The sequence below is a fragment of the Chironomus tepperi genome, unplaced genomic scaffold, assembly GCF_022539635.2.
Source record: "Chironomus tepperi strain 1889 unplaced genomic scaffold, CSIRO-AGI_Ctep_v1 contig_123, whole genome shotgun sequence".
Taxonomy (NCBI): Eukaryota; Metazoa; Arthropoda; class Insecta; order Diptera; family Chironomidae; genus Chironomus; species Chironomus tepperi.
Window position 1 is genome coordinate 1,077,944 of NW_027226245.1, and position 16,135 is coordinate 1,094,078.

At 33.2% G+C, this 16,135-nt stretch overlaps 1 long non-coding RNA gene across 1 annotated transcript in view; it reads left to right on the forward strand.

Annotated features, from left to right (window-relative positions):
• The first annotated feature begins 4,431 nt into the window (after window positions 1–4,431).
• The window catches only part of LOC139087461 (uncharacterized), a 51,497-nt gene continuing 39,793 nt past the window's right edge, over window positions 4,432–16,135 (forward strand). Inside the window, exon 1 of the long non-coding RNA XR_011544128.1 lies at window positions 4,432–4,700. This is a non-coding gene — a long non-coding RNA (uncharacterized lncRNA). The remainder of the gene's footprint in view (window positions 4,701–16,135) is intronic.

Consider the following 16,135-nt stretch of genomic DNA (forward strand, 5'->3'; position numbering starts at 1 on the left):
CTTGCCATTGTTAATGACTATTGTAGCTATCCCGAAGAAACCATGACAAATTTAGACAATCTCATTAAACAATCAGCAGTCGGGTCGTTGTTGTATAAATCAAATTGATTCCCATAAAGCACCTAAGATAATGTCCACAACTGTCCAACCCTTGCTATACTACTAAACAGTTTTCAACCCCATAAACATCTACTCTTAAATACAGCCATAAAAATCATTGTTTAATTTCACGAGCTTTTATACATCGACTCTTGTCATTATTTTTTATTATGCTGATCTTTGAAGTTTTTCAATTCTTAAACAAAAAAAAAAAAAAAATCAATTCAAATGAGAAAGAAAAAGAATGAAAAATAATGATGTCAAGTGATTTTTTATTCTACTCGCAATATCATTGTATGTTGAACTTTTTATTTGCATGAGCAAGTAGAAGAGAAAGTTTTGAAAGCTTATGAAAGTTTATAAAAGCTTTTCGATAAAGCGCATGAAGTTTTGAGAATTATTGAACCAATTTTTTTGTTTGAAAACAGTATTAAATGCTGTGCGATTGATGTATTTAGTTGGAAGTATTATGACTCTTGTTAGTAGAGCAAGAGTTTTCGAATTTCTAATGAAGTCCTGTTGATTTTACTATAGAAAATGCTAGTTGACTTCAAGTTTTGACAGCTAATGGTGACAATAATTAGCTGTAACACACTTTAATTGTGGTGTTTTTGGCAAGTTATGTACTTAATAAGATTTGTTCAAAATTGCAGGCTATCAGTCATGAACAAACTATAAGGTAAAGCCGTAAACTATGTAAAATACATGATATGCAGCTCCGCGGTTCTTGGTCTTGCTATAGTCCTTAATATCGAGAATGGTAGTTTTAATTCTGACATTTAAGTTCAGTAAAATGTAAGCGAATCTGTCAGTGAAGCAGTAAGCCATCTGTGGTCAAATGATTGAGCAACTCACCGGAAATCTGTAGCTTTCACCTTTGTGAGAACGTAGGTTCGATTCCCTTCAAAAGCAATAGATTTTCAGATGATCCAACTAGAGTTCGAATTCGACTCGAATTTTATATGAAGCCCAGTTGACTCATGCCGACTTTTCCATACAAAATCTGAGTCAATTTTGAGCTTTGAGTCCAACTATCGAGTTAAATACCCAAAATTGCTGAAAGTCGATTACTAAAGTCATAACAATTGACCCAGCATGACCATTGCTATAATTACTCCGACACTAAGCTGTTTATATGCTCATAAAAGCGCAATTCATTCAATTAAATATTCAAATTCTCAAAATGCTCTCTCTAGTCAAACTGTCTTGATTATCCATGCCTTAAATATATGCAGCGATAAGCAAAAATGTTTCGAGAATAAAAAAAATTAATGAGTTGAAATAAATACAGAAGCTACGAAATATTATTATTTATTTATTTACACAGCAAAAGGTCACAAACATAACACAAATGGGTTTTTTCCTTCAAACTTTCTGATTAACCAGACTGAACATTTTTTTTTCAAATTTAGCTCTAAGGAATATAAAAAAAACCACCACGGAACCAAACATAAACATAGTTTTAGAAAATTTATGGATACCGCAAATTTTTTATGCTCATATCTCATAATATCCAAAGCTACGATGTTTAGCTGTCCCATGCTAAGCTAACAAAAAAAAATTCACTTGACTTGATGCTTTAAGGTTCAGTGAGCCTTTTTTTGCTGTGTGTAGAGAAGAAAAAAGTGAATAATAATAATAATTTATTATTGGACTTATGCTGAATATTATTACGTACCCAAAACAATTTTCATTTTATATTTTTCATGAGCTGGCTGTGGTTGTGCTTGTGAGGAAAATTAGATATGGTAAAAAGTTTTTTATATGGAACCAAAAATTCACTTTCAATTTTTGGGTAAATTAATTTGAAGTGGAAATTTTTTTGACAGTTTGTTGAGCTTTATAGTAAGTTAGGGAACATTCCGAAATTAGGTTAATGTAAGAAATAGTATTTTAAGACCAATGTCACTTTAAGGTCCTTTAGAGTCTTTTTAACAAAATCATGAACTTAAATTTGAACCCCACTCGCCCTTTCACTTAATTACTGACTGTAACCATGATCCTGGGTTACAACAAATCTGACTCTGTTGCTGGTTCGGTCACACTGTCAAGTAGTTTGTACAAATTCTCAGTTCGGATCGAAAATGGTAGAATATTTCTCAGGAGGAATCCTAAAACCCCATTGAATACGCTCCTAGTCTATCCCATCCACAACTCCATGCTATTCCCAAAAATATCCCAACCCCCATCAGCTATCCCATCCTGCAACTGACAACTGACCACTTCACAAAATATACCTAAAATAAACAATTCACAAAACATCTTGAATTATTAAGATGACAGGCAGAAAAATAGCCGAAAACTCTTCCTTATAAAATAATAATCCAAGTAATTCATGAACAATAAATGAAAGCATAGCAGTTCCTTGAATACAAGAATATAAAAATATTCATTCATTAAAGCTGAACAGTAAATTCCATTTTATATTATTAAGGTAAAGCAAACAAACATAACAATTCTGTAATGTCACTTATTGTAAATGATAGTTCCATTCACCTGAACAGTCTCACGTGCAAACATCAAAGAGATTTGTTTAGTGCATTAAAGAGTTTAGGATTATGGATGGATTGTGGTTGTTTTGTGCATTTTTAGTGGTTTATTTGTGGGATTCTTGGAAATTTGAGGAATGATTTAGATGCTATTGGATGTTTTGTAGGACAAAAATAGGGATTTTGGGCATATAATCTAAAAATTGCCTTAAAATTAACTTGCAGCTGTAATAAAAGTGATGCCAACTACTTGGTTGGGTGTATTGGATATTATGTCTAGCCTCCTATCTTGTACTTGTAGAATTAGATAAATTTTGATGAAATTCTAGTCCATAAGATGAAATTCACCTCAATAACCTCAAAGAATCCACAAAAATCACATCAAATTCCTCCTTAAACCAACTCAAAAATTCCTTCACTAGAAACCATAACGGCAAATAAATCTCAAAATTCAAAAAAAAAAAGCTATCAAGTCATGTGAACAAGACAAATACAACAAAGCAACATCTAACGATGAGATGCATCTCATCGAAAATTGAGAGAATCAAAAACAAATTTCCCTCTTATTTTCTCACAAAATGATGACGACAAATTCGAACATTGTGATTACTTCCCCTCACTTGTCGCTCACTTTCTATTTTCGAAACACCATGTTTTTATCGATTGCTTTTGTGCGCATGGCATTTATGTGTGGGTGATTTTTGTCGAGGGTTGACTGATGTGAATGTGGGGATTATTCATGGATTTTTTTAAAGGTGCTGTTGATAGTAACAATGAGTTTGGAAAATATTAAATTATTTTAATTTCATTTCAATTTACAAAAAATTCATCCAAAATGGCACAAAAATTGACATGATTTTTGGGGTCCAAAAATCCAAAAAGATTATTCCACTCTTATCTAGACTGCTTTATATCGACTAGAGTTCGGATTTTAGTGTATGCTTTAATTCTGAATGGCAGCATCAACAATCGATTTTACGGCAACTTTAAGACATTTCTTCGCAGTTAGAATTTATTAGTTAAAATTTACCAAAATGCCATGGAGACGCCACTATGACAAAACTACAGTAATGTTTTTACGGGAATAATTTTGAAATTGTCATTCATGACTTATTCTAAGCGGAACTGAGATTAATACTAAGCAATTAGCAGAAGTTCCATGCTTGTTAGATTGACGATTGCACACATTTTGAAAAGGCCAGATTGAGGAGTATATTCAGGGTGAAATGGCAATTGAGGCTCAATCCCTTAACTATACTGATTAAAAACATTAGTTTAAGAATTATTCTTGGAACCTGTCCTGCTTGATTTTAATCTCATGCTTGATTTTAATTAAATCCGTCTTGATATCTGTCTTTTATATGATTTACTATTTCCTCAAATTTGGTTTGGGGTCAGAGCACACTACCTTGGGTCTGGATTTTCATTTTAATTTTTCAGTAATTGAACCTAAATGTTCAAGAACGTCTCAAGAATCTCTAAAATTCCTTCAATATAAATCTAAATTACATCCAACAAGAGAGAATGCCCACAAAAAATCACCATAAACGGAAGTAATTCTCTTTAAAAAATCCCATCACATGCAACCCTTAAAATCGAAATAAAATTACACAGCATAAAATGTGTAAATTTTCAACAATGACAATTTTTTTTTATTCATCTCCCATTTTTTTTTCTCTATTTTTCTCATTTCAGATAAACTCACAATGGATCCAAGGTACAGTATCATGCTCATACACCACACCAATACCACACTCTCATAAGGATGTTAAATGAGAGTAAAATCGAGAGTCCAATACAATGTATATGAAAAAGTGCTGTGCCGCTTATTTTCCTCTCTCATTCATTCAGTTGTGTTTAGGTGGTGGAAAACGTAACAGTTCTGTTTTTCTACTCTACTTTTTTACCTTCGGCACACACTTTTAAGACAAAATATATCCAAAAAAAAAATAAGAAAAGTTCTAAAAAAAACCAAAAAAAATAAAAATTAAAAAATAATTTATTCATCAGTATTTTAGCAAATATGGATCGTGAAGCACTCAAGAAACAAATTGAAAACATGAAATACCAAGCAACGATGGAGCGCTGGCCACTTTCTAAATCAATTCAGGCGTAAGTGAATAAAATTTTCATTTTTATTAAATTTTTTGTTGGAACCGACAAATGAAAGAAAGAACGAATTTTTGTGAATTTATAGTCATAAAATTGACTTTCATATCCATCAAGTGTTGAGTGAATAAGAAGACAAATCCAATGCAAAGTTACAATATAAGTCTAGTGGATGTAAAATGGCAGTGAGAGACTTAGTTCCTATTTTTTTCGGTCGTTCTGCCAAGTCAATAATTTTGGGGTGTGTGTAAAAAGGTTTTTCCTTTCATTTCTTTTTTTTACTCCCTCTTCTTCTTCCAATTCCTCTCCGTTCCTCTCTCACTTGCTGTACATTACAGCTATTTCGTGAGAGACATAGACGCACATTGCATGATTTTGCCGACTTTTTTTTTTCGGAATTAAAAGAAAATTTTCTTACAATTTTTTTAATGACTTAAATGTCATGTGTCATGTATCCAGCACATGCTATGCTTTTTAAATGTTAATTTTATTGACTTTAGCTCTTCTTGTAAAACAAAAGTGATAATTTAAATATCAAATAAATAATGAGGAATGGAAAGAGTTAAGAGGATGAATAAAAAAAGATGGAAATTGTTATCGATTTTCTTCTTACAAAGCAACAAAAAAGAGAGAAGCTGAAAACTCAGTGAAATGAAAATGTGAGGCGGTAAAATGAAAATTTGTGAAAAAATTGATGAATTGAGTCTTTTTTTTGTTTTGTTGATTCAAGCGCATTTCTGTCATGTTGGTAAACATTTCATTAAAATTAATGACGGTGGAAGTAGTTATGCGGTAAAATTTAATGACATTTAACACAAACTTAGTTTATTGACTTTGTGACGGGGCTTGTTGATGAATTTATTGGAGTTTAAGGGTTGTTTGGTTATGATGTTGTAGAATTTAGGTATAGACACTAAAGTTGATGTTTTAGACATTTTTCTTACTTACTTACTTACTTCGCTGGTCGTACAGATCAAATGTGATCCATGACCTCCCACAGGAGTCGCCTGAAGTTGGCTCTATCGCTGGCTGCCACTTGTCAATTTCCGATACCAAGTGCACTACTATCTCTCTCGACAGCTTCCTTCCAAGAGTTCTTTGGGCGTCCACGGGCTCTTTTACCGTCCAAAAAGTCAGCTTTCAGCAGTTCTAGACCTCTAAAGAAGGTTATTCCGGCTAATACTAGTTGTGGAGCTTATGTTTTAGGAAGTTAAGACTAAATTACATGTTAGGACTTTAGAGCATATCCCTTTTTGTGTCACGAGACACCTCAGCCCGTTAAAACGACACACAGGAGCATTAGGACAGTCTATATAGGATTTGACACTTATTAGGTGCCTTCCACGTCACTCACGCCATCTCCTATCTTCAAAAACCAATGAATATCCCAAAATCCAACTCCATAACTCATAAACAATCCCAATTTGTTCCTTACAATCCTCATAGCCTCATGAATTTATGTAAATCTTCATAAACTACTATCAATAGTACCATAAATCTTACGAACAGCATACAAACATTCAGGTAATCTTGTTCACTGTCTGTGATGATGCTTTCTATTGACTTTGGAATTACCTTCTATATGAGCTTATACGTTTAATCTAATGTTTCAGTTTACGATCTTTGAATTTAAATTTTATATCACATAAGATGCTTAAGAGAAAAAATAAGACGCAGGCAGTAAATCAGTTAATGCTCTTTTGATTTTGATGTCATTCAAGTTGTGCATTTTAGAGGGAAAATTTTAGCAGTAAAATTGGTTTTTTTTGGCTCCGAGCAGTACAAGCGAATGTCACATATTCTAGCTTGAGGCTAGATTTAAGTGTGAATTCAGCTACTGTGTCAGGTTCCTACATCTAGATGTAGGAGCATCTACGTGCTGTTCAAGATGATTTTATTCACACGAAGACATCTCCATTGTTGTAAATAGTGACAAATAAATGCACGAAAAGTATAAGATATGTATATAGCTTGATATTGATTGCTATTGATTCGATTATATTGTGAATAACAAGTCTGTCATGATGAGTTTCAATGAGTTCATATTTTTGAGGTTAGGAACAAGATGTGAGAATGTTTCGGAATGTAAATGGACTTACAAGGTTTGGCATCAATTGAATGATGTAAAGAACAAGGTAAAGACTTAAAATCAGCGGTTCAGAAAATCATTTTAGTGGAAGGTCAGCCTGCATACCCAAATCAGAATGTTGATTCAATTATCTGAGACATTCTCATCAGATATTGTTTTAAACAGCACAAACTGCACGCTAGGAAACCGCTACATTGTCGTATTTACAGTAAGACATGAAGTTACCTCAACAGCATCTTCACTGCTGTCTCATTCTGCCTTTAAGTTCCAAAATGCAATTCTATACCTTTCTAACCATAACATTAAAGACTTTAACCTCTTCATCATTAATTTACATACCAAAAATTCAATCTTGTTGATGAATATTGTATTTCAATCACAAAAGCCACAACCTGCACAAGCTCACCAAGCAATCCTATAAATATCTCAGTAGATTTCTTATTTCACATTTAATTACTCATTAAACATAAATGTCTCAAGTGACCCAACAAGCATTTCTGACCAATGTATCACGTGACCGATTAAACGTGACTTTCTGCACAATTTTGTCATCCTTAGTGCAAACTGTAACATAATAAAATGCTCATATAAAATACAGTATATTTACAGAGCACTTCAAACTGAATGTTGTCGATAAATAAATTATAAAGTTTGTATGAAATAATGCATGTGAAGGGACATTAAGTTGCTGTCGTTAGGTTGAATTTTGAAATTTGGAGTGGAGAGATAGTGATGAGTAGTTTTTCGGTACTACTCAAATTCAACTCGAATTTTAGATGCAGTCTAGTCTTTCACATGCAAAATTCAAGTCAACTCCTGAATAGCAAAAATCGCTTAAAGGATCGAAAATCTGACTTTAGTTGGCTTGGCTCTGACTTCTAGATCGACTTAAATTCCATAATCATGCCGTCCTGCGGCTGAGATTATTGATCCATTTACCAAATGTGTTTTCAACATTTGTTTGGGGAAGTTTTCTATGTCCATTGTGAGTTTATTGCTCAAAAGTCATGAAAATTGTGACTCAACTAGTAGAATTTTGTGTATATCTTGACTTTCAAACCATCATATTGGCGACATTCAGAGTTCAGATGTGCTTTTATAGCTTATTTTCCGGTTTCTAAATGCTTACATTCGATATTTTATAAACCGTGCTTTAAATTCTATAGTCCTGAAATGTAGAGGTCATTAACTTGGCATGCCGGTATGAATTCTCTTTGCATGGGACCATTCATGAATTCCGTAACGCTCATGGGGAAGGCAAGGAGTTCCCATTTTCTTACTGATTTCATGATTTTGTTTCCAAGTGTTACGGTGGGAATGGAAAGGCTGTTTTCAAGCATTTCTTAATTTTCAAACATTTCTTATTATAACTCATCGATGGTTTGCATCTATAGCTTTCTTAGTACTTACTCAAATCGTTACATCTGTAAATAAACCCAATAATATTTCCAATTCCAAAAATTCTCACTCCCAAAAATGATTCTCAATAATCACATCAAACGAAAAAAATAATTTCTCCAAATTCTATCCAAAAAATGAAGCCTAATCGGATGAAAATTGACCAAAGCGTACCGAGAAGTAAATTTTATGTCATCAAAAAAGGCCAAAAACACTTTTTTCCAAAAATGACCCCCAAAACAAAAATTAAGCTTCATTTCATGAAGCTGTAACTAAATTTAACAATCTGTTGATGCCGTTAGTGGATATCAATGACACCCACACACATTTACACAGCAAGAGAGAAACGAGAATAAAAAGCATAGAAATTAGAGGATTAAATTGAATTTATTAGGCATTCAATTCTGATTTCCATAATTACATGACCCGGATTTGGAGAGTTGACAATGTTTGGGATTTTTTTTGTCGGAATGAAATATGGTGGACTTTTTAAGGTACGGCATTAATGCTTTTTATGTGAAAATTACCTAAATTGTTGAATTTATGACATAAGAAAAAAGCTCATAAATCATTTCACCCAAACTGCAAACGCGAAGCTTCAAAAAAATCGCTAGGCATACGACGTCGATGACAGTGTGCCTTACGTGAAGTGGAGGAAGATGAGATGAAAAGTCGCAGGAAGACAATGAACTTTTGCCATTTGAACCGTTATGCTAATTGTATCCTGAAGCGTACTCACTTGTGAAAATATTTTTTTAAATGATTAAAATTAATCTTCTGATGTAAAAAGAAAGATATGGAACTGAATATCGGGTAATGGGCGTACAGATAGGCTTTACAATAATGATAATCATATGCTTGAGAGCAGATTGAAAATGAAAGTTCGAGAAATTGTTGTGGTTAAATATGACTCGTGTGTGTAGCATATCCATGATTACTTTGTGCCTAATAAGCATGGTTCAGTTGCTAAGGGATAAAGTTTTCATCCTCATAAATCTAATTAAAAAGTATAATCGTTTGGTATAATTAATTAAGTGTGATCTATGGCCTATCTCAGTTGGCGTCTTATGCTGACTTTGAGTAGGGGAATGTTGAGGAAGATGCAAGATTGGAATCAGATTGAATACAGTCATAGTTTAGGGGTTCTGAAAACTATTTCTCATTACTTAGTTTCTTAATTCACTGGAGGAACAGATCAAGTGTGATCCATGGCCTTTCTCAGTTGCACTATCCTGAACTCTATTGTTGGCTACCACTTACTTCTAATTACCAACGGTTGGACTCGAAATGTGACACTGATTTCGATATCGTACATGGCTTCTTTCTTCGTTCTTGGTGGTTTTTACATGGTTAGTTGTGTTCTATAATCTTTTAATGGCTCAAACTGACATTCGCTGTTAGAAGATCTGAACAGCACACCGTGTTTGCTAAGGAAATGTTGCTTCTATGTAATCACGGTTGGACACGAAGATTCCTGACGATGTCTGTAATAGGCCTTAAGATGACTTCTATTCTGGACATTTACACGCGAGACCCAAATGTGGTTCAATTTATTGTGTCTATTAGGGTCTTTAAACGACGTTCTGAATGTTTAGCCTTTAAAGATTTAGAGTTGCAATCTGTGCGAAGATCCTAATGATGTCTTTTCAGGCCGTCAAATGACATTGCCTTTGAAAAGGTGAGATCTGTGATAGATCATGTTGAACCATGTGCTTGTAACAGGCAGTTTTTAAATGACAATCTGTAAGAGCCTCTGAATGACCTCTTTAGAGCCTTTAAACGACGTATTTTTACGTATTCAAGGGCCGTCTTTCAAGCCATTGGAACGAAGTCTATCAAGTTTTCAAACAACGTATTTCTGAACAATTGATTGATGTCCTTGCGAACTTTCTAATAGCTTCTCTGAGGCCATTCTAGCGGCATGTTTCAAAGGATTCGAACGAAGTCCTTAAAGTATTCGATCGATGTCTTTCAAGCCATTAGAAGCCAAAAAACAACCCCTTTCAGAAATCACAAAACTCCACCAATTCCATTCCACCTCATTTCCCCATCAACAAAATATGACTGAATCGACAGCAAAAGCCTTCAATAATAAGAAGTAATAAAATATCATCGATTACTAACATATGATGTAAAATAAATCAAATGTATATCTCAAACATACTTTATGGATGCCTAATACCAATAACTTTTCAATACTCACTCAATAAATAAATGTTCCCATGAGGAAATTGATTTGAATCAAATCAATTCTCATTGTTGTCCAATTTCAATTTTTTTTTCATGCCTACATTGTAACGTCTATCTATCTCTCCAGGTTTTTATGGCTTCGATTTCTTTTTCAATTCGACTCTCATTTCACTTTATTCTTTTTTCGACATTTTGCTTGATAAAAAAGAAGAGGAACGGAAAATTTAGCAACGGAATTGAGTATGAGATGGGAAAAAGTAAAGGGCGCATTTAGCAAAAAAGTAAAAATATGGAAGTTCTACGAATACCAGGAACTAATTAGTCCACAGTTCAATTACGAGATTCGAACTCATGACTTTTGTTATTTATTTAGTAATTTATCATTTGATTGAAACAATTCTGATTAAAGTTTGGCTAATAATTGCTAATATTCAAATGTTGCATCCATAACAGTGATGGGCAAGCTTTTATTTTCCGTGGCATGTCTCATGTGACTTTAGCAAGCCTCGACCGATTGCTCAATATAGGTCTACAAGCTTCAAAACTGGTCTACAAGCTTCATAACTGGTCTGACAGGCTTCATAACTGGTCTACAAGCACAAACTGATCTACAAGCTTCATATACTGGTCTACAAGCTTCATAACTGGTCTACAAGCTTCATAACTGGTCTACGCCTCAAAGCTGGTCTAAAAAAAACTGGTCTACAAGCTTCATAACTGGTCTACAAGCTTCATAACTGGTCTACAAGCTTTAAAACTGGTCTACAAGCTTCATAACTGGTCTACAAGCTTCATAACTGGTCTACAAACTTCAAAACTGGTCTACAAGCTTCATAACTGGTCTACAAGCTCTACAACTAGTCATAAAACGTCGTAACTAGCCCCAAAATCGCCACGGCACACAGGTTGCTCAATCCTACTCTATAAGCTCCATAACTAGTCATAGAACGTCAAAACCAACCAACCTCAAACTTCCCCACAAATTCGATTGATTCTAAAATTTCCAATTTATTTCCCTCAAAAAAAGCCACTCAGACAAACCAAAACTTCCACCGCAAATTCATCATCATCATTTCAAACTTTACTTTTATTTCCAATATTCCGCCCAAAAAACGGTAGACATACATGATAGATTCGATCGAACTACATGCAACACATTTCATTTACCCTGCCAATAATAAATTTCGTATCTAGAGCAGTAAAGCTAGAAAAAAATAGTAAAAAAAGTATGAGATATGTATTGTCTGATTATAGAGATTTATTACCACTTACATCATCATGTGAAATACTTTTCCAACACTCTAGCTGGTTGACTTTCATATATTTTTTTGGGTAACCATTTCCTTTTACGTCATGAAATGTATTATCGATTTGACATTGCGTGAAAAGGATTATTATAAGCGTCAAAATTTCTTTTGCTTATGCTTATCATGATTAAAGAATTGTGATTGACAATTGAATGACGGGATATTACTGTGGATATAATGGATGTTAGAAATGTTTTTGGGTTTTGATTATGGAGGTTATACCTTGTGGGGTATGAGGAGCTAAGGGTATTAAGACATGAACAGCAATTAGAGTAATGCGAAAGTAAGGTGATTTTGTATCAAAATTGATGGATTATTGTGAGTCATATGGATTGTTTTGAGTTATATCCATAACTTGTAATGAGATTAAATTGCTTTATCGGGAAGATCAGGTGTTGTAAAATACATATAAGCTTATAGATGGGAAAATTGTCTGAATGCTGTTACTGATGTTGTTTTATTGAGGGAAATTGAGCATTTTGATGGATTAAGATGATTTATGGTTAAGAATTCGAAATTTGATTTTCGAAAATTGACTCTTCATATTCGAAATTAGAGTTTTTCACTTTCGTAATTGGGAATTTTACACTATAAATTGAAATTTTAATTTGAAATTCGAAATTTCTCTTTAGAATTTGGAAATCAGCTTTCGAAATTTGAAATTTCATTTTCGAAACTTGAATTTCATTTTCGAAATTAGAATTTTTACTTTCGAAATTAGAAATTTCACTTTCAAAATTGGAAATTTCACTTTCAAAATTGGAAATTTCATTTTCGAAATTGAAAATTTTACTTTCGAAATTAGAAAATTTCACTTTCGAAATTGGAAATTTAATTGATGACTTACCTAAAGGAAATAATTAAACCCCATTTCAAAAACGTTATTCAACTCAATAAAAGAAATCAAACCGTATTGAAGCCTTAGTAACAGCAAGCAAAAATTGACTTTGAAAAAGGCACGGCAGAAGAGCTGACAATATAATAAGATTTATAAGGTTACAATTCTCAGACCATTTTGTTCATTTTATTGATTAAATGTTGAGATAACTCAGTAAATAACAAATTGTCCCACAAATTGGGACTTCCAATCAATTTAAGGTTATGCTGTGCTTATGTTGCTACTTGCTACTTTTTATAAGATCCTTGAAAATTAATTTTCCATTAAATTATCGTAGCTGTTAAATTTACAATGATTAATATTTTCCATGTGACTTCCCTTATCTCATAATAACAAGCATATGCGACAGTTGGGGAAAAAAGTTCAGCACCCAATCCCAAGCACACATGACTACAAAACCTCATTATTGAAACTTTTCCGAATGAAAAACTTTTTTATTTTAAAAAAAAATACCCCAAAAAGTGGTTAAAGGTCGAAAATTGTTTTTTCGGTTGAGTAAAAAATCTCAGCTGATGGGTGCTGCTTGAGAAGGGTGAATCATATGGTAGATTTGTGCCTTTATCACCAATGAATAAATTAAGAATGTCTACGTGATGTGATTAATGCATGAAAGCCACTGAAGAAATGACTATGAAAACAATTAATCAATTCTTTATGGATGGAAATAGATGGGAACGCAGCATAAACGCACGTACTCATTCATACATATATAATCACCATGCTTTTCCTGTATTATATCCAGCTTCTAAATCATTGAAGCGGAAAGGTGAAAATTATATTTTTATTTATTTTTATATTATCTGCATCCACTTTGAGCAGACTTTTTTGTATATTGCTGTATGTATTTATTAAAGCTCATTATGCAAATTTGTTGCCTAAGCCAATGCGAAAACCATTGGAAGCTCTTTTTTTCCGCTCCTATTTCTCTTTTTATGATTCAAACGAATAATGAATTCTGAAATATATATATTTTTTCATTGTTTCCTGATGATGACGATAGCGATAAATATTTGGGATAGGCGTAGCTTACAATTTCGAAATTTGAATTTTTCACTTTCGAAAATATAGTTTTCACTTTCGAAATTCGAGTTTTCAACTTTAGAAATGAGAGTTATTTACTTTCAAAATTAAACTTTCGAAATTTTTTCGAATTTGAAGCTTTCACTTTACAAGATCAATTTTTAATTTTCGAAATTTCGAATTTTTTCGAACTCAAAAGCTTATCAACTCCCCTATTTTCAAATTATTCGTCCCCATCTCTCAAATTTATTGTTACTTTATATCTCAATACACCCGCAAAACTTTTTTTAATGTATTTTATTGTCATATTTTCCCCGCTTCTCTTCATTTATCAATTCCCGCTTATATGCCAGCTCTTATCCATTATTATCATTTAAATTACAGTATGCAGAATACTGGCGACATTAAAATTCATTTACAGGTTTTTTTTTCTATTGTATCTTTTCGTTATTTAATATCTCCCTCGTGTCCCGCACATAAAAAGTTGCGATATACATAATGAAAATGAAAAAAAAAGTGTGTTGTATCAATCATGTGATATGAAAGCAGGCTTTTATAAATATTATCAAGCATCGCATATCGCAATAGCTTGTTTTTTAAATTAAAATCATATAACACTCCAGTGACCTCCAACTTCATATTTATATTGATCGTCATACAATTTTGTTTGAGTGGTTTTGTATTTCGATATAAAGGAGTTGAGGGGGATTTGCGTTATGTCCAACAATTTAATTGAACAGACCCACATAACCGTAATCGTTGAGAATCATCAGAATGTGTATTGAGTTTTTATTAAGTTTTCAAAATGGTTTGTTGATCTTGTTTGATATATTCCATCTTGATGGTCGATGCCACAACCGAAACCGTACATAGCATGCGATTCATGACTACGTCACTCAGTATAGACATCAACCAAACCACAATGAACCTTCAATTCCCGAACAATCCTAAATCAAGTCATTTTCCTAACAATTTTCTTAATAATACAGCACAATCGCGTTCATAAATTCATCGACTACAAAGCAAATAATCCAAAGAAATTAGCATCTTTATAGACCCAAAATTAGCATCTATGTGAACCCAAAATTAGCTTTACTTCCCACCCTCAAAAATTGAATTTTAGTTTCTACATTAAAATAGCAATAACAGTCTCCATTGTGGCAACAATACCTCCCCCTAAAAAATAAGTATAGACCTGTAACAGTCATTACATTTTGTAGTCAATAATTGGAAAATTACATCCGAAATTGGATATACGCAACATAGTAAAATATTTATTTGCAAATATATATATTGAATTCTGTATCAATAGAGCGAAAAATGGCAGAAATTTTTTGACATATCCTTTATCAAATTTCAATCATTCTGATATCCGAAAATGCGCTTAAAGCATAATCCATGCCATAGAAAATTTCATCAATATTTCAATGTTCAGTTAATCATGTATATTGAAAATGAGAGTTGTTTGGAAGTGATGTTTACAATACATATTTATAGATGCAGGTCTTTACGTATGCAGCCAGTTAAACTCTTTGATACGAAATTTGCGGTTGTTGAGGACAAACCAAAACAATGCTATTTGGACATTGTTGGCTTTATCGAGGACTTATGCATTTTGTAGAGAATTTGGGAAGTTACAACAGATCATCGATCCCAGTGGAGATTTATGTCGATTTGTGCTGTATATTGGGTGTATAATGGTAACTTTACATGAAGATTTGCCGTTCAATTTAATGTATACTATCCTTGGTATTTCAGAAATGACTAAATCCCTTCAGAGGCTCATAAATCCTTCCATAAACACGTCCTCCTTCCTGAATACGTCCTTACTACACTCATGACAATTTCCTCAGGCTAACAGGTAAAGAACATGCGTTCATGGTGCAGAAAAACTACTACGGTACCTAAAAGCGGCCTCTTTGCCTGACAGGGACAATTAGGAACAAATTTTGGGAAGAAAACAGACATGAAATTGCCTGTCAGAATTTGAAAAGTTTGATTTCTTCCCAAATTCTTTCTTTTTTCTGTGCCAAACTGTCCCCAGGTCGACGAAGAGCCAAATTCGTTGTGACAAAACCAGCAAGTCACCATGACACTATCCTATCTACTAACTGGAACAGAGCGTGCTTGTAAGGGTAAATTAACCTGTAAGTACGCTCACCAGCATGCTCAACAACTATATTTCAGTAGAGCAAGGTTCTTCAGAGCATGCTCACTGCTTCTTGGGGAACTCCTTCAAATTTTAGATTGTCTGTCACCATGTGCTATCCAAGAATAGCAATAAATCTCCAAAAATGCCAATAAACCCATTACATAACATCCAAATGCCTCCCCTAAAATCAATAAAAAGAAGCCAATAGTTGCATTAGTAAGCACACTGTTTACGACTTATTCAAGTAAATTCTGTAGCATCATTTATCGTTAACTTTTATTGTTACCAATAGTACAATACCGTCCACACACAAAGCCTCCACATGTATGGTGATTTAATGACTAAAAATAGAGAATTATAATGATTTGAGGTTGAAGAAACGGA